This window comes from Dendrobates tinctorius, unplaced genomic scaffold (assembly GCF_039654945.1).
Source record: "Dendrobates tinctorius isolate UK_male_01 unplaced genomic scaffold, ASM3965494v1 ptg000107l, whole genome shotgun sequence".
NCBI classification, from domain to species: Eukaryota; Metazoa; Chordata; class Amphibia; order Anura; family Dendrobatidae; genus Dendrobates; species Dendrobates tinctorius.
In genome coordinates, this window is record NW_027361775.1 from 18,097,495 (window position 1) to 18,123,523 (window position 26,029).

At 42.9% G+C, this 26,029-nt stretch overlaps 1 long non-coding RNA gene across 1 annotated transcript; it reads left to right on the plus strand.

Moving 5' to 3' along the window:
• Window positions 1-13,365: 13,365 nt before the first annotated feature.
• On the plus strand, window positions 13,366-25,239 carry LOC141100615 (uncharacterized). The gene is made up of 2 exons (XR_012234725.1): window positions 13,366-13,636; window positions 24,909-25,239. It is a non-coding gene; the product is annotated as an uncharacterized lncRNA (long non-coding RNA).
• The last annotated feature ends 790 nt before the right edge of the window (window positions 25,240-26,029 follow it).

Genomic DNA, 26,029 nt, shown 5'->3' on the forward strand with positions numbered 1-26,029 from the left:
CTCCCATGACAGCACCACGAGAGAGAGGGGATCCGCCCTATAGGAACAGGAAACCTACAGATACAAAAGGGCGGCACCTCTCCCACGCATCAGTTGGTTTCCTGTTCCTGAGGGGACGGGATCCTACAGAAGATTTGGATCCCAGGCCGGCCAGCCGACACCGGTAGCGAGGGGGTCTCCTACCTCGGCCTGGTTCGGATTTCCTGGAAGACGCCACGGTGGCCCAGGATGGGTGTCACGGCGGTGGCGTGGACAGCAGGGAGCGGCGTCCGGAGGATGGCCGTCTCCAGGAATTTAGCCGCCGCCGGTAAGTATACCCCCCCCGGGGATTTCCGGCTCCGGCGGCGCACATGGGTGGCAGCGCTGTGCAGGGGGCTGCGACCGGCGCTGCTCCGAAGCTCCCGGGCGTCCCGCGGGGCTTCCGGCATTTCCGGGGTAGCGGTGACGTCAGGGGGCGGGCGGAGGAGGCGCTTCCGGGTCAGCGCGCCACTGCGCATGCGCGGCAATTCCAAGATGGCGGCGCCCATCGGAAACACCGATGGCGCGAGTTCGGGCGCCAGCTGGGGTAGGGAGCTCCATTAAGGGGGGGAGGGGCGCGGCATGGATACTGCTGACCGGAGGAGGGGGTATTTAGGCGGGACCCGGGCAGGGTTCCTTGCCTTGGCCACATTACTACATGCAGCAGTGTGCAGCAGCAGCAGTGGTAATGGAAAGCGATCGAGAGCAGCAGCAGCAGCGGCAGAAGCAAGGGCAGCAGCGGCAAACATCACTGCCGCCCCTGGATGACCTTCGGCAGGTCAAACAGAAAAAGAAAGGGTCCCGTGACAGTAATGCGGGACGAAGTGACCAGTCCACTCGTAAGAGCTCCTCCAGGCAGACAGGAGCATCGACCGAAAGAAATCCCCCTCGTTCTCCGGTACTTGATTGTGGCACTGGTAAGTGATCTTCGTGAAAGTTCACTCAGTGACGGGACCCCCCTTCTGTGTTTTTTCTTTTCTAGGGAAAGAAAGCTACAACTAAAAATAAGCATAGGGAATGCGCACTCTGTGCATGCCCATTACCGGATGCGTGCCTCAAAAGATTGTGCCCCCCTTGTATTCAGCAGACGGTGGCAGATGAGTCGCCTGCAGTAGCGGCGAGTTTGAGAGACATTGTCAGGGTAGAAATGAGGGAAACCCTAAAGTCCTTGTCTCAGCCGCAAAGTCTAAGGGGCGAGGTCCCGGCGGAATCTGATTCCTCGATAGAGTGGAGAAAAAGCAGAGACTCCCAGGCTTCATCTCCCTCGTCCTCCTCAGGAGAAGAGGACTCGGGGCGATTTTGTCTGCCTCTTGACCGGGTAGATAAGCTGGTCAAAGCAGTCAGAGGGACAATGGAGGTAGAGGAGCCTAAGCCCCATTTATCCATGCAGGATGTCATGTTCGGTGGGCTGGAACAGAGGAAGCGGAGAGTCTTTCCGTTGAATCAAAAAATACAGGATCTGATCCACAGAGAGTGGAAAAAACCGGACAAAAGAGGGTCGCTACCACCCGCCCTCAAAAGGAGATACCCCTTCGACGATCCGGCAGTAAGTTCTTGGGACAGAGCCCCCAAATTAGACGCTGCCATTGCGAAGGCATCAAAAAAATCCTCGCTCCCATTTGAGGACATGGGAGCCCTTAAAGATCCCTTAGATAGGAAAGCTGATACTTTCCTAAAAAACACCTGGGAGATGGCGGCCGGGTCCTTAAGACCAGCAGTGGCTTCAACGTGCACGGCCAGGTCCATGATGGTCTGGTTGGACCAGTTGGAGTCACAACTAAAGCAGGGTACATCAAGACAGACAATTCTTGGGGCCCTACCGACCATCCAAGAGGGAGCAGCCTTCCTGGCAGACGCCTCAGCGGATGCAGTGAAAATGGCCGCCAGAGCAGCAGGTCTTTCTAACGCAGCTCGCAGAGCCCTGTGGCTAAAGTGCTGGCAGGGAGACATCCAGTCCAGAGCAAAGCTCTGTGCGATTCCATGTGAGGGCGAATATTTGTTTGGGACTGTCCTAGACGAGCTGCTTGAAAAGGCGGGGGACGACAAGAAAAAGTTTCCAAACCTTTCATCAGCGTCCTACCGTCGCCCATTTGGTAGAAGGAGATTTGGCCAGGGGAGAAGGCGCAACTCTTCGCCTGTTAGAGATCGACCCAGATGGGAAGACAGAAGGAGACGAGGTACGGGCTATATGTTTACACGCTCGTCGAGAGATCAAAAGAAACCAAACCAATGACTAGCGGTTCCCGTAGGGGGTAGACTGTCATCCTTCTTCCCGGCATGGTCACAGATTACGAATAGTGACTGGGCGCATAAGGTAATATCCACCGGGCTTAGGTTGGAGTTTACCCAGATCCCGCGGAACACCTTTAAACTGACCCCCTTAAGATCTTCTCATCTCGAACAAGCGGCTTTAGAAGCGGAAGTCTTGAGCCTATGTCAGAAAAATGTTCTGGTAGAGGTTCCAGGGGCTGAAAGAGGAAGAGGGTTTTACTCTCCCCTGTTTCTAATCCAGAAGCCTGATAACACATTCAGAACGATTATAAACCTTCGTTCCCTTAACGAGTTTTTGATTAATCATAAATTCAAAATGGAGTCCATTAATACAACAATAAAAATATTGTTTAAAGGTTGTTTTATAGCAGTCATAGATTTGAAAGACGCGTACTATCATGTACCTATCCATACAGACTTCCAGCAGTTCCTGAGGGTGGCAGTTTCAGTAGAGGGCACTGTACGTCATTTTCAGTATAGAGCCCTTCCCTTTGGTCTCTTAGCAGCACCCAGGGTTTTTACAAAGTTAGTGGCCGAAGTTATGGCTCACTTACGGGAGGTGGACGTCTTAATCATTCCATATTTAGACGATTTCTTGATTGTAGGAAAATCGGTGGGTCATTGTAAATCCCAGATAGAAAAAGCTAAATCCAGGTTAGAAAACCTGGGATGGATTTTAAACTACGAAAAATCCCGACTCCAACCCTTAAAGATACAGAAATTTTTAGGGTTGATACTAAATTCAGACACTCAGCGGTGCCTGCTACCACTAGATAAAATACAAAAGATACAGGAGCAGGTCCTTCGGGCAATGGATAATCCATCTATGACCCTCAGACAGGCCATGTCCCTGTTAGGTTCTCTAACTTCATGCATCCCAGCAGTAAGGTGGGCACAGTTCCATACCAGAACCCTTCAAAACGACGTCTTGTTTAATAGCAGGGCCCTTGGAGGCACCTTACAAGGTCGGATGTGTCTAAGCCCCTCAACTGTTACATCACTGAGATGGTGGCTTGAGAGCGAGAACCTAGCGTCAGGGGTGCCCTGGATAACACAGATAACCCGTATTATAACCACAGACGCAAGTTCCTTCGGTTGGGGAGCCCATATGGGGGACATAGTGGTACAGGGCCAGTGGGATTCTAATTCTGAAATCTCATCCAACCAGAGAGAACTATTGGCGATAGAGCGGGCAGTCAAGAAACTCATTATCTACCTGCAGGGCCATCATGTGAGGATACACTCGGACAACCAGGTAGCGGTAGCATATGTCAACCACCAAGGTGGAACCCGCTCCAGCGCTCTGATGCAGATAACAGAACGGCTCCTCCAGATAGCAGAGGAAAATTGTCTATCTTTGACCGCGCTCCACATCAGCGGAAAAGACAATGTAAGAGCAGACTTTTTAAGCCGCAAGGCTCTAAGACAAGGAGAATGGGCCTTGAACAAAAATATTTACCGCCAGATTGTCCGCAGATGGGGCCAGCCAGAGGTAGACCTCTTTGCCACCAGGAAAAACAGAAAAGAAAGATTGTTCTGCTCTCTGAACCCCAGGGAAAATCCCCTGGCGGTGGATGCCCTACTGATAAGATGGGATTTTTCTCTGGCATACGCCTTCCCACCATTGAATCTTCTTCCTCTGGTAGTCAGGAAGATCAGAGAGGATCAGGCAAGAGTCATACTGATTGCCCCCTTTTGGCCCAGGAGGACCTGGTTCGCATGGTTGAGGACCATGTCGATAGGCGATCCCTGGGTATTGCCGAAACTTCCGGATCTCCTCTACCAGGGGCCAGTCAGCCACCCACAAGTAGCGGGACTTCATTTGACGGCGTGGTATTTGAAAGGTCACTGTTAAAAAATAGAGGGTTCTCCAAGAACTTAATTGACACCCTCCTAAGAAGCAGAAAATTAACCACCACTAATATCTATGCTAGGACCTGGAAACGCTTCCTGTCCACCTTTCACTTTGACATCAGAGATGGAATTCCCACGAAACAGATTCTGGAATTTCTCCAGAAAGGTTTCGAATTGGGTCTCTCCACAAGCACGCTAAAAGTACAAGTTTCAGCCTTAGGGGCCCTGTTTGCAGCTGATATTGCAAAAGATTATTGGGTAGCAAGGTTCATCAGAGCAGCGGCCAGATCGAGACCTATACACAAAGACAGATGCGTACCGTGGGACTTAAACTTAGTCCTTACAGCCATGACAGAAAGTCCTTTTGAACCTTTAGATTCCGCCTCACTAAAGATTATATCCCTTAAAACAGCATTTCTGGTAGCAATAACATCCGCACGTAGGGTGAGCGACATACAGGCACTCTCCAGATTGCCTCCTTACACAGAGTTCTTACAGGATAGAGTGATCAAAAGGCCAGATCCAGCATACCTTCCCAAGGTAGCAACACAATTCCACAGGACACAGGAGATAGTTCTGCCTTCCTTCCTCCCTAACCCAACCAACCCTAAAGAGCAGAAACTCCAGACGTTAGATATTAGAAGATGCTTACTGACATATTTAGCAGCCACGGATCCTTGGAAGAAGGAGAACGCATTATTCCTATCCTTCCAAGGTTCCAGGAAAGGATACAGAGTATCAAAACGCACATTAGCAAGGTGGATTAGGGAGGCTATCTCTCTTGCCTACACAGGAGGTGGCGGTCCGGCTCCACAGAACCTGAGGGCACATTCCACTCGGGCCATGGCATCATCCTGGGCGGAGAGATCTGGAGTATCAATTGATCAAATATGTAAGGCGGCCACCTGGTCATCTCCTTCCACCTTTTTTAACCACTATCGGTTAGACATGGGTGCCTTCTCAGACCTCACCTTCGGGCTAAGGGTGCTGCAGGCTGTAGTCCCTCCCTAAGTTAGTTTACATCTCTGTAATTCTCTCGTGGTGCTGTCATGGGAGTCCGAATAAAGTATTAAGTTACGTACCGGTAACGGTATTTTTCGGAAGCCCATGACAGCACCCTTAGTTCCCTCCCTTGTTCACGTATAGAGGTGCACTCCTTTAGAAGATTGTTTATAGAATCACCATAGGTGGGAGATGGTATGAAATAATTCGGTTAAATAGGGTAGATAGGTTGTATATATCATATGTTGTGTACTAACCATGGTAGCCTCTCAAGCTCTGTAATCCAACTGATGCGTGGGAGAGGTGCCGCCCTTTTGTATCTGTAGGTTTCCTGTTCCTATAGGGCGGATCCCCTCTCTCTCGTGGTGCTGTCATGGGCTTCCGAAAAATACCGTTACCGGTACGTAACTTAATACTATCATCATACTGCTGAACAAAAAGTGCAATAAAACGTGATCAGAAAGATGGATATAAATAGAAATGGTACCGCTGAAAACGTCATCTTCTCCCGCAAAAAGCAAGCTGCCATACGGCTCCATCATCAGACTAAAGCGATGCAAAATAATTATTTTTTCTATAAAATAGTTTTTATTGTGTAAAGGCGCCAAATCATAAAAAAACTATGTAAATGAGGTATTGCTGTAATTGTACTGAACCGAAGAATAAAGCTGCCTTACCAATTTTACCACACACAGAACGGTATTAAAAAAATAAAGAAGCAATTCCTGAATTGCTGGTTTTTGTTCATTCTGTCTCCCACAAATCGGAATAGAAAGTGATCAAAATATGTCATGTGCCCGAAAACGGCATCAATGTCGGACAAAATATAAAAATTATAGCTCTCAAAATATGTTTTCGCAATAAATAGCGTCTTTTAGTGCATGACAGCAACCAAACATAAAAACCCAATATAAATCTGTTATCGCTGTAATCGCTCCAACCCAAAAAATAAAGTCACCTAATCACTTATACCACATGAGGAACGTCGTTAAAAAATAAATAAAATGAATTCTTCATATGCTGTTGAATTTTTCATTCTGCTTCCCAAAGATCACAGTAAGGCTCGGTGCACATTTATCCTGTGCTCTGCACTGAGGGCTTACACTGGGGTTTCTGTGTAAATCTATGAAATACGTGATTCAGACAGAATCTCTGGCTAAATATTCCCTATATGAAGCAGATGGAGGCACTGTGGACACTGTCTGACCTGCGATCCGGCGGCGTCCGTCTTTTTAGGATTGCATAAAAGTGCCGTCGGCCACAGTTTTGTGCACTTCTGAAAAGAAAGACACCGATAAACAGAGGCCAGAGTAACTCTGCTGCCTCACTGTAGTGAGTAGATCCATCGGGGATTTCATTGGAATCATGTCACTCAGAGATTTAGATGGAAACTACAAAGCAAGTGGTCAGTGTAGAGCACCGGATAACTGTGATCCCAAACATTATGTACAATGTTCCCAATAAAAGCTTCATCTTAATCCACAAAAAAAGCAAGTCCCCACTCAGATCGGTCATCTGTTAACAGAAATATAGGGGGCTTCCACGTTACTGGTAGCACAAAGGCTCTGAAAAAAGCAAAATGGCTTCTCACCTTCCAAAAGTAATTAGGGTCTCTTTATATGGAATCCACAAACTAGTCTAGAATAATCTGCGCTCCAGGAGGCAAATAGTGTTCCGTCCCTCCTGAGTCACTCCGGCAAAGTAGTAATGTACAGCCACATATGGGTTATTTCTACATTCAGCAGAATTTGTGGGACAAATGTTGGTGCCATTTTTACCCATTTCCCAGTGTAAAAATGTGAAACTTGAGGCCAACACACAATCTTGGTGGTAAAAGTGTCAATTATTTTTTCTTCATAGCCCAATGGTATAAAAGTTTGTGACACACCTGTGGTGTCAATATAATCTCTGCACCTCTAGATTAATTTATTAAGAGGTTTAATTGGTAAAATGGGGTCACTTATGGTTTTTTTTTGCTGTTCTGCCACAGTCATTGTAGCATGGCACCCTCAAACAAGTGCAGCAAAATCTGCACTGTAATATGGCGCTACTTCCCTTCTGAGCTTTGCACTGTGCCTCAAAATTAGTTTTCAACCACATATTGAATATTGATGAACGCAGGAGAAATTGCGCAACAAATATTGGAGTCCATTTTCTCCTTTTGCCCTTGTGAAAATAGAAAAGTCGAAGCTAAAAAGATTTTTGTGTGAAAAATGTGTTTTTGTTTTTTTGTATTTTCACAGCTTAACGTTATAAACTTCTGTGAAACACCTAGGGGTTCAAGGTGCTCAATACACATCTAGATAAGTTCACTAGGGGGTCTATTTACAAAATGGTGTCATTTGTGGGTGTTCACACTGTTTAGGCACATCAGGGGCTCTTCAAAGGTGACATGGCGCCTGCTAATTATTTCATCAAATTTTGCATTCCAAAAGTTAAATGGTTTTCCTTTCCTTGCAAGCACTGCTGTGTGCCAAAACAGTAGTGTCCCCCCGCATATGGGGTATCGGCGTACTCAGGAGAAATTGCACAACAAATTGTATTGAGTAATTTCTCCTGTTATCCTTATGGAAATGCAAAATATGGAGCTTAAAAAGATTTATTTGGGAAAAATGTGTTTTTTTTTATTTCCACAGCTCTACGCTATAAACTTCTGTGAAGCACCTGTGGGTTCAAGGTGCTCAATACACATCTAGATAAGTTCCATATAAGTAGTCTAGTTTCCAAAATGGTGTCACTTGTGGGGGTTTCCACTGTTTAGGCACGTCAGGGGCTCTCCAAATGCGACATGGCGTCCACTGATTATTCCATCAAATTTTGCATTCCAAAAGTCAAATGGCGTTCCTTCCCTTCCAAGCCCTGCCGTGTGCCCAAACAGTTTTCCTCCAGATATTGGGTATCGGCGTACTCAGGAGAAACTGCACAACAAATTGTATGGCACAATTTCTCATCTTACCCTTGCAAAAGTAAAAAAAAAAAAAAATACGTCTAAAGGAAAATTTTTGTGAAAGAAAAGTAAATGTTTCTTTTTTTCTTCCACAGTCCAAAAATTCCTGTGAAGCACCTGAAGGGTTAATGTACTTCTTGAATGTGGTTTTGAGCACCTTGAGGAGTGCAGTTTTTAGAATGGTGTCACTTTTGGGTATTTTCTTATAGGCCCCTCAAAGTGATTTCAAATATGATGTGGTCCCTAAAAAAGGTTTTGTAAAATTTGTTAAAAAAATGAAAAATCGCTGGTCAAATTTTAACCCTTATAACTTCCTAACAAAAAAAATTGGTTCAAAAATTGTGCTGATGTAAAGTAGACATGTGGGAAATATTATTTATTAACTAGTTTGTGCGATATGACTAACAAATAAACTCTAGTCATATCAAAGAAATTTTACCACTATCATCAAGTACAATATGTCATGAGAAAACATTCTCAGAATCACCAGGATCCGTTGAAGCATTCAAGAGTTATTAGTGACAATGTTCAGAATGGTAAAAATTGGCTTGGTCATTAAGGAGAAAACAGGCTATGTCTCAAAGGGGTTAAAATTATAGACTGCTCTTGTCTTTGTCAGTGGTCAAACTTACAATATTAGCAAGGGATCAAATAATTATTTCCTTCACTGTATAATCCCCAGCAATTTATCGTTGAATAAAGTTTATTATTGATGGGTGGTATCGCTCATTGAGCTGTCAAACATCTGGCCCTGACCAGCCGAAGTCACCAGCATCATGTGGCGTGCAAGAGCGTAGCGCCCCCATAGCACAAGTCCACACACCCAGCCAGGACCCCCACCTTCAAGTAACTTTACGAGGCGCAAGAGATGAATTCCTCACCCACGCCTGACGCCCCACATCAAGTTACAAGTACCTTTCTGTTGAAGCCATGTGGATGATTTATTTCTAGTATTAAGAAAGAGACTAGGTGAAGGAATGTGTCCCAATGCTTTAGCCCTACGAGATACACATCTCAAATCAGGTTATAAAATCTTTTCTACTGTAGGATCCTGATATAAAATGGGCAGCAATCTTCAAATAATATTACAAACACTGGAAAAATCATTACTAAACATGATTGAGAATACAACTGGCTTTCTCTCCTCATGACATTTATTATCATATTTTAGAAGGGATTGTCTGTCCTATTTGTCTACATTTATTTTTGGCTCTGTAAAAGAACCATGCTGGATCATTTTTTTTTGTAATACATAGTAAACATCACCTCTCTTTAAATCAAGGAAGACTATGTTAGATAGATAATGAGAAAATGTAAATGATAAATTATGTCAAGTAGAATTGAAAGGAGAATTAATGTCTCCAAATGATGAGCTAGTTGTCTATGAAGTGACCATACCAGACAATTTCGCACAACATTGAATTATCCACGCTGTGCAGACATGTATATTCCAACCACGCTATGTAGATATTAGCAATCGATGGGGAGAATTTAACCTCCATCAAAGTGCCAGATATATAAAGATAGAATTCAGAGTCAAAACAAAAGAAATTATGTTTCAATAAAAAAACTGACAGCATGCATGAGAAAATCACAGAGATCAAGTAAATAGTAGCTGTATGTGTACAAGAACCGTTTTAGAGAGAATAAAGTCTAATCATGCGATATAGAGGTATATAATGTGGGGACATCAGCTGTAATCCATCTATAGCCCTGTTTCCAACAGAACATGCTTAGCATCCTGGATGCAACCAGAGATGAATTTAATGAGTGGAGTAAGCGTCTACCAACTCAGAAAGATTTTAGTTGAGTCTACCTTATACCTGCAATAAGGCAGACTGGTAGTGGGAACCCTCTTTTGCTGATTTTGGGTAAGCAATGAAATATAGCAACAACAAGATGTTCCATTATAATGTATTCTGTTTCCTTTTTATTAAAAATACCGAAAGCCACTCCATCACACAAGTTTATTCAGTTCATGTTTGAAAAAGTTAGTAGAATCAGATTAAATTCGAGATACAGTAGGTGGAGCTGTCCACTAGCATTTTATTATTTTTCAGCTGATAAATCTTCCTGTCCAGGATTACCACCATGCCCCCCTTGTCCACATGGAGGAAAACTACATATTTTATATCTTTGAGGTCCCACAATGCTTTTCAATCAGATTTAGCAATTTGCTTAATAGGTGCAGAAATATTGCAGTAAATCTGCGACATCAAAAAGTTACCAAAAGCTCATTGTAGGAACGTAGCATAAATGATTTCAGATATATGAGCATTTTATTATGATTCTCCTTCTTTGCACATTTTATAGGATTTGTCGCTTATGTTTTTGCTATGCCATAGTGATCCATATGGAGGTTTTTATGTGTTAGCACTAGCAGCATAACCACAAATGTGCCAAACTTCACAACATTGTCTTTTTTCTTCATCCAGATTTCTGCTCTAAATAAACCATTTCCAAAGTAAGAACTATTTAGAACTATAAATTAAAGAAAAATCATTAAAATAATGCAAAATAATAATGGTAAAGAAGGGTCCAGGAATAAGTAAATATTTTACTGCAGAAAATTGCATTAATTGTTTCATGTACATTATTGGACCAACGGTCATTGGAAGTCAAGTACAATCTGCAGTATTAGGTTTTTGAGAGAGTCTCTGTCCAGTACAAAAAGTGCAGTGGTCAACCCCTGTACCTCACAGAAAAGAGCCTAACTATGTGCTCTTTGTCAGGCATCTGTCATGAACCAGAAGAGATCCAAAAATGAGGCAATGTCAATGCTAGTATTGTGTCGACCACCAGAAAGCAGCTCAAGCTACAAAACATGAATATACTGCTGGTATGGCTCTTATATGTATGTAAATAGTGTACATGGTATGTGTGACAGTTCTTGGGATTATTGGCTAAAACACAGATCTCCATTATTTTTCTCACTCTCAAAGGGCTTGTCTGACAAATGAAGTGCATTTTAATCAATAGATCTTTGTCATGATTCCTTCTCTCAGTGTGGTGAGTGGCAGCTCAAACATCCAATCTGAGGCATGGGTGTGCTTGAGTTGTCAGTATTGTGATAGCCCGCTCAGCCGTCCAATCTTAGGCTTGAGCGTGCTGAGGGTGGTGAGTGCCAGTCTAGTTGCCCAATCAGGGACGGGGCGTACTCGGCTTCCTACAGGTATCTCCTGTTCAGAATTATTCCAGGCTATTTAGCTTGCTGTCTGCCTCTTGTCTCTGTCAACTGTAGCTTCGCTCTGTGAGGTGTGGGCTCACTGTGCTGTCTGATTCTCTGATCTTGTTGCCAGACCTAAGATTTGTTGTGACTTCACATGTATTTTCCCTTTTGCTCTTGATGCTCTCTGATCTCAGGTACCTTACCCTGGAAAGAAACTGAATTTCTTTCCCTGTGGTCACTATGTCACTTGTCCGAATATGGAAAGGGCTTCTTACAAATCCAGTGGCAGACTTAAAGGTTGGTCCAAAACTAACATTTCTTTTAGTCCTAAATGCCTATGTCATAATTTAATCTCTTTTTTAATATACTTTAATTAAATAGTCCCTCACTACACTATTTAACTGCTTTGTTATGTTTGCATTTTTTTACTACTTCCTGATGGAAGCTTTGTTTGAAAACTCCCAGTGCATTCTGGGATAATCAACCAAGTCATCATCAGGGGGCTTAGGCTGCGGTCACAGATGCAGCCTCTGTCCCCACCCTGAAATGAAAATTTCAAGGGCTCGGCTAGACCCTGCTCTATTGAGCATGCATCAGTTGCCAATTTCAATGTGTGCACAGTAGGATCGTCACCGTGCAATATGCACATTGACAAATGCGCTCCCTCTCTGACTCTGAAGATAAATGATAAGCCAGCAAGAAAGCGCACTGTCAGTGCACAGTGTAAAGAGACAACACAGCAAACAAAGACTAGCCCCCTCCCTGAAAATGACATCTGCTCGCATGTTCTCTCCTTAGGCCGGGGTCACACTTGCGAGAAACTCACACGAGTCTCACATCTCAATACCCGGCACTGCCGCTGGCACTCGGGACCGGAGCACTCAGCTGCATATAAATACATGCAGCCGCACGCTCCAGTCCCGAGGTGCCGGCGGCAGTGCCGGGTATTGAGATGTGAGACTCGTGAGAGTTTCTCGCAAGTGTGACCCCAGCCTTACAATGCACATCGACAGAGCACTCTCTTGCCAACTTGTTACTTCTCATCAAAGGTGAATCTAGGTTATTGACAGGTCTCTACCAAAATAAGGGACCTGTCAATCACCTCTAGCTGGAAGCAGCTGTCTTGGGGTGACGCTGGACTAGTCTTGCAACGTTTTAGAGAAAAATATTCCTGGATGCAGTTGTGCAGCGAGCTACCTGCGGTTTGGGCACCTTGAAAAAGGTGACAGGCTCCATTTAGGTGCAAAATATTATGCTGTATCAGTGGCACATTATTATTATTATTATTATTATTTATTGTTATAGCGCCATTTATTCCATGGCGCTTTACAGGTAAGGAGGGGTATACATAAAAACAAGTACAATAATCTTAAATAATACAAATCATAACTGGTACAGGAGGAGAGAGGACCCTGCCCACGAGGGCTCACAATCTACAAGGGATGGGTGATAATACAGTAGGCGAGGGTAGAGCTGGTCGTGCAGCGGTTTGGTCGATCGGTGGTTACTGCAGGTTCTAGGCTTGTCGGAAGAGGTGGGTCTTCAGGCTCTTTTTGAAGGTTTCGATGGTAGGTGAGAGTCTGATATGTTGTGGTAGAGAGTTCCAGAGTAGGGGTGATGCGCGAGATGAAACATTGAAAGGCATTATTACTTGTTATGCTATTATGTTGGTATTTAATGGAATTATTTTTTCTCTGAGTATTGTAGTAAAGGAATAAGAAGCAAAGGGAAGCATGTAGAAATCAGCTAGTTCATCAAGTCTATATCGTGGACAATAACAGGTATGAGAGGGTTACATTTGTGTTTCAAGCTATAATGCTAATAAATAAAATTTTAATATGTGGAAGTGACAGCTTTTATCCTTGTCTGAGGTTGGTGGGCAACCAAGTTAGTTGGTGGGCCCTAATAAATGAACTGATTCATATCCTAGAAACCCTAAATTGACCCTGAGTACTGGCTTGTATGCTATGGTGAGGCCAGACTTTCATTTCCTTCTGTTCCTACATTTTATTTGCAGATATCTAATATTCAAGAGGTACTGTGCTTCGGGCATCGCATTTGAAGTATTCTGCCAGCTCTTAAGCCTTCCTTATTGATAACATGTGACAGCTTATGTAATTTGGTTTAGCATATGCTTTATATAAAAGCAAGACATTGAGATATAAAGGGCTTATGAGCCGAGCTGGGGAAGGTCAGAGTATAGTTCACACGCACAAGCTGGCTACTTACGTCCCGGTGTGCTTACAGTAACGACTCCGTCCATGGGAGCGAAGTAAAGCTTTCTCTTTCACTATTTCAGCAGTCTTCGGCAGCCTCTTGTGAAAATGGTTTTGTGTTACCGGATAATAACTCCTGGATACATCCGATTTTTGCAGGTAATTGTTTTTCTGTATTACCTGAAGTAATTTTTAGTTTTACTTAGATTTACCGGCAACCAATTAAAATTCTATTCATTCAGTATGGAACTTTTAAAATAACATGTTTGCAATGTAATGCTATATAACTTCACTAAGACAATACTGTTGAATATGTTGAATAATTTATGTTATTACATGGATACACTGGTAACAGCTGTACCAAACTTCATAGCTTATTATTTCACAAAGTCTTTTGTACAGTACAGCATTTTTCAGGCACATTACATGTAATTTGTCTACAGTACATGTTAATAAATTTTGTTTAATTCACCAAAAACACTGCAAAAATGCAGCACAAATGTTGGGCTGTGTTCACACCAAGCATTTTTGCAACTTTTTTTGGGGGGGACAAAAAAATTGTATTTTACAGCACCAAAAATGAGAAATCTCACACACACGCTTGTTTTTCTCCTGACTGAATTTGAGCGTTTTTTTTTAATAAATCTGCAGCATTTCAATTTCTTCAGAATTTTGCAGCATTTATTCACCTATAGAAATCAGTGAAAAAAATGCAGCAAACAGGTAGCTGCGTTTTTGATACGTTTTTAGTGAATAAGGCCACATTCACACATTCAGTATTTGGTCAGTATTTTACCTCAGTATTTGTAAGCCCACATGCACATGTTCAGTAATTTGGTCAGTATTTTACCTCAGTATTTGTAAGACCATGTGCACATGTTCAGTATTTGGTCAGTATTTTACCTCAGTAATTGTAAGTCCATGTGCACATGTTCAGTATTTGGTCAGTATTTTACCTCCGTATTTATAAGGCCACGTGCACATGTTCAGTATTTGGTCAGTATTTTACCTCAGTATTTGTAAGCCCACATGCACATGTTCAGTAATTTGGTCAGTATTTTACCTCAGTATTTGTAAGACCATGTGCACATGTTCAGTATTTGGTCAGTATTTTACCTCAGTAATTGTAAGACCATGTGCACATGTTCAGTATTTGGTCAGTATTTTACCTCCGTATTTATAAGGCCACGTGCACATGTTCAGTATTTGGTCAGTATTTTACCTCAGTATTTGTAAGCCCACATGCACATGTTCAGTAATTTGGTCAGTATTTTACCTCAGTAATTGTAAGACCATGTGCACATGTTCAGTATTTGGTCAGTATTTTACCTCCGTATTTATAAGGCCACGTGCACATGTTCAGTATTTGGTCAGTATTTTACCTCAGTATTTGTAAGCCCACATGCACATGTTCAGTAATTTAGTCAGTATTTTACCTCAGTATTTGTAAGACCATGAGCACATGTTCAGTATTTGGTCAGTTTTTTACCTCAGTAATTGTAAGACCATGTGCACATGTTCAGTATTTGGTCAGTATTTTACCTCAGTATTTGTAAGACCATGTGCACATGTTCAGTATTTGGTCAGTATTTTACCTCCGTATTTATAAGGCCACGTGCACATGTTCAGTATTTGGTCAGTATTTTACCTCAGTATTTGTAAGCCCACATGCACATGTTCAGTAATTTAGTCAGTATTTTACCTCAGTATTTGTAAGACCATGAGCACATGTTCAGTATTTGGTCAGTTTTTTACCTCAGTAATTGTAAGACCATGTGCACATGTTCAGTATTTGGTCAGTATTTTACCTCAGTATTTGTAAGACCATGTGCACATGTTCAGTATTTGGTCAGTATTTTACCTCAGTATTTCTAAGGCCACGTGCACATGTTCAGTATTTGGTCAGTATTTTACCTCAGTATTTGTAAGACCACGTGCACATGTTCAGTATTTGGTCAGTTTTTTACCTCAGTATGTGTAAGCCAAAACCAGGAGTGGAACAATTATGCCGGAGTCACATTACAGCGAAATACGGCCGAGTCTCGCAGGTTAAAACCAAGCTCTGGCACCGGTACTCCGGAGCAGAGCGTGCAGCTCCATGTATTGCTGTGCGGCTGCACACTCCGCTCCGGAGTGCTGGCGCCAGAGCTTGGTTTTAACCTGCGAGACTCGGCCGTATTACGCTGTGTGTGATCCCGGCCTCAGAGGAAAAGTGTAATGTGGCGTTACACTAACTTTATTAAACATGTATTGTGGACAAATCACACGTAATCCACAAAAAAGCAGCAAAAACGCAGGAAAGTGCAGGTGTGGTCTGCAGGAAGAAAAATGCCTCAAAAACGCTGCCTTTTAAGCTGCATTTTTTTCAGTGTTTTTGAACTTTCTTCTTGCTGTCTAAGGCTGGAGTCACACACAACGAATAAAAAATCGGTCCCATTTTATCGGTACGAAATCGCACAAAGAATTCTTGTCCAGGGATCCGTCTGTCATCCCATTTTCCGGCGATGAACCGATTTTATTCGCATCTAAGCATCAAATTGACATCCAATGCCAATGCCTGATGCTCTTTCCTGTTGACCTGGAGAAGTCTTGCGATTTAATCGCAAGTCACACGTGTGGTGCGTTTTCAATGAGATTTTTAATCGCATCCATATACTTGCATTGTCGAATCCGATCCGAAAATCGGTGACAATCGTAGCATGCTGCGATTGTCTTGGTCCAAGGAACGGATCCGATAAAAAAATGCATGATGGGAGCAGCACCATAGAATAACATTGGGACGAATGCAATGCGATTTTTTTTTTATCGCATTGCATTCGTCCGATTTAATCGCTAGTGTGACTCCGGCCTAAGGGTAAAAATTTTGAAAGAATTGACATGCTGCACATAAAAAAATGCTGCAGTTCTCAAATTCAACCAGGAAAAAAACAGCTTTTACTGGTACTGTAAAAGAATTCTGCAGCAAAAAAGCAGTAAAAAAAACCCCATCATGTGTGAACAGCCTATATTTTCGCCTTCCATGCTCATTTACAAAGTAATTCCCTGCAGAGCACAGGCTCATAATCTTCCATTATCTTAGTATCCTTATGCTTATTATATGGGCACAAATACAATGATGCTTGTTCCGATCTATTACGCATCTGAGTTTGATAACGTGTTCATTTCAGGCAGTATTGGCCTGAGACTGTAATGTGCATAGGCTTCATGTGCTATTCATGGCACTTAATGCTATAGATAATTGAGAACAGGGCCTTTCCTTAATGATGAATGACATTTTAAAAGGGTTTTGCAGATCAGGAATTAGATGATCTACTAAGATTAAATAATGTTGATTTACAGATAAGAATTGGCACTGATCTGTGCCTGCCAGTCAGCCAGCAGAGCAGAAAGTATTCCCCACTCCTGCCTCTGTAATCTCTAAATCTGATCAGATCAGATGCACATGTAAATGCATTGTATGGATGCATTACTGAAAGTAAATGAGCTATTGATTTTACTCAACTTCCCAAGTGCCATAGATTATTCCATTAGGCCGTGTGCACACCTTAAGTGTATGTTTTTTTGTGTGTGTTTTTCCAGTTTTGTCACAAAAAACTGCTGACTTTCGTAATATAAGCAAAGTGAATGACATTCCCGTAGTGTCACGCACACGTTGCTTATTTTTTCTGGCAGATTTGAAGCCTTTCAAATCTGCAATATGTCAATTCATTTAGTTCTTATTCAATCGGATGTTACATGCAAAGGATCCTCAAACTCTGCTGTGAGAGTGAGCCGAGTGTCATTTTATTGGGATCCTATCATTTCGCATGCGAGAATGATATCATAGGTGCGTAGGAGATGGAGAATTCTCCTTCTCCATGGCAACATAGGACCCAACAAACTTAAATACTCTATAATAAATAATTGAGACATCCAGACATATGTGGAGAAAAGTGGCCATGTAAACTTTATTAAGGGTTACTGAAATCCATGGGAAAAACCAAAATCCACCAAATAATTAATTCCTTAATAAATAATTCCATAAATAATTCCTTTATTAATCCGATAACCAAAATTCGCTCATTGAAAAGAGCAATCATACCCAACTCTAATAAAGTTTTCATGACGGAAAAAGAGAGAAATACATAAAATTGGGGAGGGCGGGCGGGCATCTTCTTAACTTCAAAGTTGAAAAGTGATGAAATCACCTCAGGTTCCAGTATATATAGCCCTTTACTCCCTCCGAAAAGGCAGACCAATCAAAGCCCGTTACCGGGTCAATTCACACAACTCGATTTCTTATTGGTTAATAACCAGCCAATTAATAAAACAATTCCTCAGAACCTGAAAGAAGAAACTTAGAGACAGCATTAACCCTTAAACTACCCAACCCAAATAAAAACAGGTCCATGTTGCCATGTAACCATCGGACAAGGGTCCACTGCTTTGACATGGCAACATAGGACCCAACAAACTTAAATACTCTATAATAAATAATTGAGACATCCAGACATATGTGGAGAAAAGTGGCCATGTAAACTTTATTAAGGGTTACTGAAATCCATGGGAAAAACCAAAATCCACCAAATAATTAATTCTTTAATAAATAATTCCATAAATAATTCCTTTATTAATCCGATAACCAAAATTCGCTCATTGAAAAGAGCAATCGTACCCAAACGGGCAGACATCACGAATGGCTGACCACCCCCAAAACAACCAGCCACTGCTCCACAACCGTCTGGAGGCCCAAATTAAAGACATCGAGGCCTATGTCCCCCAGATGAACACCATCCGGACGATATAGGCCCGGCAAAAAGCCTTCCAAATCCAAATGGCGAAAAGAGAAAAAACCTAGACTAGACATGAATCTTTCCATCCTCCTGTTAATCCTCTTCCTGATACCGTTCACAAAACCTAACGGGCCACCATTCCAGATCAAACGGGAACGACTTTGGAAAAAAACAGAAAAGTCCCGGGAAACATAGAACGGAGTAAATTCATATCCCTCTGCATTAACCAAAACAAATCCCAAGTCCGGATCTTACCCAAGTCGTTCCCCGAGAGATGAACAATCAACAGATCGGGAAGAGGACAGGAGGATGAGAGCTCTCTAATAAGCTGGCACAGATCCCCCCAGCGCAAGCCACGAACGCCATGCCAAAAAATACGGATGGTAGCCGGATCGAAAGACAAATTGTTTGTATAAGGCCGAAAACTTGCTCTACGATGAGCCCAATGAACGTAAGAATGTCCTACTATCCATATAGTCCTTGGACCTATAACAAAAGAACAAAAATTAAACCGTGAATGCCAGGTCAGGACGAATATACAATTCTGCTCTATTAGATTCCCACCTTCCCAGACGTTTAATCCTGTCTTCTGACAGCCCAAGACGGGCCGCTTCAGTTGCGGCCCCGATCCTAAAAGAATGTGGGGTAATTCTTAGGTGTCCCAGACCCAAAAATAGCAAATATTTCTTAAGTAAAACACCAAATTGGAATTTCGTGACCGGCTCCAAAGAGCCGTGCAAAAATAATGGGCCTTTGACTTTAGGGCGGAAAGAAAACCAACGTACCAAGTTTGCCTTAGGGCAAAGCGGAGAATCTGGAACGGCCCCAAGCCGAATCAACACGCCTTTACCCAGTTGATCTGTTTTGGAACGACGGAGCAGAATAATGACCGACAAAAAATAAACGGTAACGTCCGAGACCTGTAAACCTGACGGCGAAACCTTGTTCAAGGCGACCAGTTCGCAAACCCGAAACGCGCCAAAAAATGCAAAAACGAAGCACGTCCGGAATAAGCAAGTTTCGAATGAATCGAAACAGACCTTGGGCAAAGTGTCCCATAACCGCATCAGCAGGTCCACTGATATAGGCCGTCTACAGTCCGAACGAAAATTCGCATTCCTTAAACCCTTTAGAAATTGACGCACCGGAAAAAGCCCATGTAAAGACGTCCGACCGTAAAGTTGCATGAAAAAGGAGATCCCAGCCAAAATCCGATGGAGACCGGAAGAACTGACACCAGACTTTACCTTTTCTTGCAAGAAGGCTAGGGTTAAACTAGCGTCGTAGGACAAACAATGACAATTATGTACTGAACAGAACATCTTCCAATCAGACCAAGATGCTGAATAAGAACACCAAGTCGAAGGAGCCAGAGAATTACGTATCAGTGACTGGATGATATCCCCATCACACCCCACAAGGATTGCGGGCAAGGGACACTTTCTCGCTCCATCCTTGGATGTTGACACAGAAAGTCTTCCAAACGCTGTCGTGAGACAAAACCACCAAAAAATTGACCTTGCTCCTGATGCAAAGAAGCCTTTATCCAAATGTTATGCAAAAGACAGGTCAAAACCAACTCCCTCAAAACCCTAGCCATGAAACTGCATTTAGTAGCCAAAGTGTTAATCGCAAAGACCAACCAACTCCAGCCTCACCCGGACACGTTTATTAGCTAAACATTCACCCCACCGCGTCAACAATACCAATACTGCGAACACTTCCAGAAGAGCAGAGCCAGAAACAATCCCAGAAGACACCCATTCCGACGGCCACGACCATGAATCCCACGTGGAACAAAAACAGATCACAAAACCAGAGGAAGGAAAAGAACGAATAAAAACCGACAATGCGTCGGAGTCCACAAAATCCTCCTGCATTACACTAATCCCATTAAAGGACACCAGGAATTTCCTCCAAACACCAAGATCCGAACGAAGCTCCGCTGTTAACCGAATATGATCGCCTGCACCATGGACTCCCTTAATACTGTCATACAGCCGACGGGAAAATGCTCTAGCCATTGGCAAGATCCTCAAGGCAAAATTCAAAGATCCCAAAAGAGATTGGAATTCTCTCAAAGTAGCTTTTTTCCTAAGCAGCAAGGAATCAATCAGGGAAACCAGTTTTTGAACTTTGTCCTGAGGAAGCCTCAATTCCATCGCGGAAGTATCTAAAATCACACCTAAGAATTCCAGACACGTACAAGGACCAACTGTTTTCTCAGGCGCCAGAGGAACACCAAAAAACTCCATTAAACGCTGAAAAGTATCCAGCAGTTTAAAGCAATCTCCCGAAATCTCCGAACCGAAAAACAAAAAATCATCCAAATAATGTAAAATAAACCCGCAATTCGCTTCCTCAAAAGTCGCACATTCCAAAAACGTCGAAAAAGATTCAAAGTAAAAACAAGAGAGCGAGAATCCCATCGGGAGGCATTTATCAAAATAAAACAAATTGTCGAACGAAAAACCCAGCGAATTAAAACCCTTTGGACTGACCGGGAGAAGACGAAAAGCCGACTTGATGTCCGCCTTAGCCAAAAGAGTGAAACGGCCAAACCGACGCAGAGCGTCCACTGCTACATCAAACGGCGTGTATGAAACCGGAAACTCCGACGGATCGACTTGATCATTCAATGACGATCCTTTTGGATAAGAAAGATGATGAATCACTCTTACCGCATGCGAATCCCTCTTGGGTACGGCACCCAAAGGGGATACCCGAAAACCCGAAAACGGAGGCTCTAAAAACGGCCCCGCGATCCAATCCAAAGACAACTCCTTTTCAATATGAGCCCGAACCTCAGAGGAAAACGAACGCACTGAAGACAAATTACCTGAGACCGTACAAACAATACCAGAAAAACCAGGTACAAAAAAACCAAACAAAAAACCATTACTGATTAACTCGGCCTTCTTGCGGTCGGGGTAACGGTCCAACCACGGGACCATATTTAGTACCTTCACAGGCGTCCGATCTCTTGAAAATTGAGTCCCTCCCACCACCTTGTGGCTGCTGAGACAGCTGATTTGCCTTCTTAAAACATTTTGCGGTGGGGTGACTGCCACCGCAAAAGGAGCACTCGTGGCAAAACCGACAGTTTGCCTGCCATTTACACATAGAGTCATTAAAAGCAAAGCAGAAACCCTTTTTCAAAGGCAAGCTGCTTTGCTGTTTAGGTCCTGCGGACCTCTGAGGCAGCATAAGGTTGAGCCAAAGGCCCACATCCTTAGTACCCCACGCCAGCGAGGGGTGCACGGCCATTTTCTGACGAAACGCTTCGTCATAATGAAGCCATGCGACCCCTCCAAAGCTTTTGTAAGCCTCCAAGATAGAGTCTGAGTGCTGAAACAGCCCACTGCATAGCGAGGGATGTTTTTCCCCTAAAACAGCGGCAAAAATATTGAAGGCCTGAAGCCACATATGAAAAGATTTAAAAGTTTTCTTCTTCTCATCGCCGTCTGCTTCTTTCCTCTGAAGCCGAGAGCTATAATCCTTCCCACCAGGCAGCAATGAGAAAATGTCAACATACTCCTTATTCCATATTTTATCTTTGACTGTCTGACTGAGATGGAAGCCCAAAGGGGAGACATCGCAGGTCATAGCCTCGCGGTAAAGGGATTCATCCACCCCCACAGCTCCGACAGCTGAGGGTAACATCTGAGAATTAACCCCCATTGAACTTCTAACTTCCGCCACAACCCTATTAACTAAGTCCTGAACAAAAGCAGGAGAAGCCCTATCTGCATTAAGAGAAGAAAAAGCGTCAATCTCACCACCAGCAGCAGGTCGTTCCATGTTCGGTTCCTGTGAAGTCGAAGAGGTCCGGCACCTAGGTGGAGGCTGAACCTCAGCCTGAAGATCATGAGGCATCCACACCGCAGCCAGATCCGGGGCTTCTGATCCTCTGGCAGCCCCAGTCTGCCCTTGGCTAGAATGAGCTCGGGCGTAGCGACTATCAACTCCAACATCTCCTCTTCCCGCGGGTACTTGCAGAACCTGGGCTTGTGCTTCAGCCTGTGGCAGAACACAATCATCTCTTCTCCTCTCAATAAACCTCTCCTGAGGTTGCAATTCCTTGGCCGAACACAAGATGGCGCCAGAGTCCCGTGATAGAGAACGAGATCCTCTCCTCCTGTCATTTCTGCTTCTAGATGGGGCCCTGGCCCGCTGAGCCTCCACAGGGGACCTCCTCACTGCAGCACGGTGTCTGCGAGGGGTAGGGGGCGGTGGGGAATAAGCTTCTCTTGGCCTCCGCCTCCTGGATCCACTCCTGCTTTCACCACTCTCCATGGCTTCAGCTGCAGGAACAATCACATCGGGGGCATTCTCCACAGAAACCCCCGCAGCTGCTGAGGTATGTGATAACACAGGCTGAGATAAGCAGTCACGTAACCATGACTCCCCTCCTTCTTCCCTCACACGAGATAACAGCTGTGCTAGCAGAGCGTCCATCTTCTTAACTTCAAAGTTGAAAAGTGATGAAATCACCTCAGGTTCCAGTATATATAGTCCTTTACTCCCTCCGAAAAGGCAGACCAATCAAAGCCCGTTACCGGGTCAATTCACACAACTCGATTTCTTATTGGTTAATAACCAGCCAATTAATAAAACAATTCCTCAGAACCTGAAAGAAGAAACTTAGAGACAGCATTAACCCTTAAACTACCCAACCCAAATAAAAACAGGTCCATGTTGCCATGTAACAATCGGACAAGGGTCCACTGCTTTGACATTCTGTGATTTGGGGTACATCGGACCGCACTAGGATAACATCCGAGTGCAGTCCAATGTTTTGACTTGTATGAGTGAGCGCCATCTGATATACACTGCCAATCACAGTACACAATTTTTTTTCCCATGCCGACTCCATATAAGAAAATAAACACTAGTCGGCACTGATCCATAGTATAACATTGGAGCGAGTGCACTATGCGCACCCCCAAGAGAAATTGACATTCTGCAGATTTGAAAGCCGCACCGCAGGTCAGTATACACTGCGTTAAAAAGAATCCCATCCACTCTGTTGGAACTGTAAGATGCTGCATTTTTTACGCAACAAGAATTTTTAGCGTCAAAAACTCATCTTGGGCACACAGCCTTAGCATTTTTGCAGCATCTATTATTAATGGGCGAAAAATGTCAAAAACTCTACATAGTCCATCAAACAACTGCCAATTGGTGAATGTTTATTGCCAGTCATATAGTCCCACCGGTCAGTCCTTGTAAATGGAGCTTTACAATTTCACTACAATATCCAAGTGCTCAAAAATATATTTAGCTGAAAAATAATTCTATTTATCCTAAATACATAGGTACTATCACATTGTCTTTTGTGCATTTTGTTTTCATATGATTACTCAGTGGGTAAAACTGAGGTACCGTATATACTCATGTATAAGCCGAGTTTTTCAGCCCCTTTTTTGGGCTGAAAAAGACCCTCTCGGCTTATACACGAGTCATACACCTGAAAGCCAGTGAAGAAGGGGGAGCAGAAGACATGATCCTCACCCTCCTGGCGTCTGCATATCCGGTTATGCTACATCTCAGTCCCGGCATCTGTATCTCCCTACCTGTGCGGTCACATGGTACCGCTCATTAAAATCATGAATATGGACATGTCTCCACTCTCATAGGGGTGGAGCCGCATATTAATTACTTTAATGAGCGGTACCATGTGACCGCACAGGAAGAAGACAGGAAGGGAGATACAGACGCCGGGACTCAGATGTATCAAAGCCGGATATGCAGACGCCAGGAGAGTGAGTAGCACTGGGGGAGGGTGAGCCAGCCATGCCATAAGGAGAGGTATGTCATTTTTTTTTTAAATCGCAGCAGCAGTATTATATGGGGCATATATGGAGCATGTTATGGGCCACCAATAACCTTTGTGCAACATTATATGGGGCATATATATTAATATGGAGCATGTTATGGGCCACCATTTACCTTTGTGCAGCATTATATGGGGCATATATTAATATGGAGTATGTTGCAATTCCCACCCTCGGCTTATACGCGAGTCAATAAGTTTTCCCAGTTTTTTGTGGCAAAATTTGGGGGGTCGGCTTATACTCTGGTCGGCTTATACACAAGTATATACGGTATGTTTATACTCAGTAAGGACAAATGCAATCTGTTTCTTTTAGCTACTCTTGTAGAGGGTAATTTAGGTTTTACAATTTTTCTCATCATTTTCTTGTACTGTTGACAGTTACTTAACACCTTTCTACAACAAGTAGATCTGTTTTTGTAACATGCCCATAAGCTATGTTCACACATTGCATTTTTGCAAACAAAAACTTCCTGCATTTTAAAAGTTACTTTTTACAATCCCAGCAACAGCTATGAGATTTCAGAAATCTCATGTACACACTTTCTGATCTAATTGGAAAAATCTACATTTTTAAATCTACAATATGTCAATTCATTGAGCGTTTTTGCAGCGCTTTTTATCCATAAAAAGTAATGAGAAAATGAAAAAAAACACTACTAAAAAAAGTAACTGCATTTTTCACTTTGTTTTTAGTGATTAAACTTTATTAACCAAAGCTGTCATTGTACTACAAATACCAGCTGAACCTGTCAAGTAAAAATTTGTTCTCTAGTTGAAATCGATTCTAATTCTGTAATTGTTTTTTTTTTCTTTTTAATAGATCCAGGCTGCTAGGAAGATAATTATACATAGAACGGACATCCTAATGGAACGTGCAGCCATTTTTCTGGGCGCTGCAGGATTCTGGATCTCTAGTTATAGTACCCAGCAGATGATTAAATGAGACCATCATTTACAGATTGAGAAGTTTTAGTTATGCTTTGTATATTTTGTATTATTAAATTCCAGGCTACAGAACTACGTCTCTATCACATCCATGTGCCACCATTTATTCCCCCCGTATTTTCTTTTTAACAAAACCTCTATAACTCATTAACAAAAGTTCTATTGTTAGCAATAAAACTATACAGTTTTTGATGTTTTTGCTCTTACATTTATTTTTATTGTATAAGTATTTTTCTTAGTATTTCGTGTTCATACGTTGAGGATTAGACACCAATTGTGGCATGGATTCTATTCATGTCAGCATCCATTAGTAGCAAGCTGCACAAAAAAGCTGGTGGGAAAGGTGATGTGGATTAGTGACACTGAAATGAGATAATCTTCATTCAGACCAGCTAGACAGTCCTTGTGTCAACTTTACAGTAGATTTCTGCTTTGGTTCTGTTGGTAAAATGTGTGTCTGATTTGCAATATGCAACTCAGATACTTATGAACGTAGTCTAAGGTTTGCCTATCCATGGATACCTTCACACATTCTGGTTAATACGGTACTGGAGAAAACAGTACCGGTGAGGCCCGTGGTCCGTGTCCGTGTGATATCTGTGTGTCAGTGTGACAAAATCCATTTGGCATACATATGTGTGTGTGTGCATGCCCATGTGCCATCCATGTGCCCCATCAGTGTGACAAGTACTGGAATAGAATGAAGAATACAAAGGACAGATGTTTAGGTGTTAGATGTGCAGATAGATACAGTGGGTACGGAAAGTATTCAGACCCCTTTACATTTTTCACTCTTTGTTTCATTGCAGCCATTTGGTAAATTCAAAAAAAGTTCATTTTTTTCTCATTAATGTACACTCTGCACCCCATCTTCACTGAAAAAAAACAGAAATGTAGAATTTTTTGCAAATTTATTAAAATAGAAAAACTGAAATATCACATGGTCATAAGTATTCAGACTCTTTGTTCAGTGTTGAGTAGAAGCACCCTTTTGAG